The sequence below is a fragment of the Penaeus monodon genome, chromosome 33 (assembly GCF_015228065.2).
Source record: "Penaeus monodon isolate SGIC_2016 chromosome 33, NSTDA_Pmon_1, whole genome shotgun sequence".
NCBI classification, from domain to species: Eukaryota; Metazoa; Arthropoda; class Malacostraca; order Decapoda; family Penaeidae; genus Penaeus; species Penaeus monodon.
In genome coordinates, this window is record NC_051418.1 from 9,021,029 (window position 1) to 9,021,280 (window position 252).

General features: G+C 56.0%; 1 protein-coding gene across 1 annotated transcript in view; it reads left to right on the forward strand.

The window, feature by feature from the left end:
• Positions 1 to 252, forward strand: part of LOC119594234 (integrin alpha-PS2-like) — a 126,991-nt gene that overhangs the window by 53,914 nt on the left and 72,825 nt on the right. The window lies entirely within an intron of this gene.

Below are 252 nucleotides of genomic sequence, written 5' to 3' on the forward strand. Positions count from 1 at the left end.
GCAGACATATGTGTCTACATGTAAATCCACAATTTTCTCCGGAGAAAGTCGACGTCATTATCTCAAGATTCGAAGATCTTAATGATGATGTTTATGTCGCGGAAAATAATTGGACACCAGTTGGTCAAGTGGCGAGGAGAGGGGGGGGGGAGTGGGAGGGCCTGGCAGGTGCGGGGAAGGGCGGGGGGGGGGGACGCGCGGGCGGGTCTCGCAGGGTTAGATCCACTGACCCGAAGAAGGCATGCACTCCCC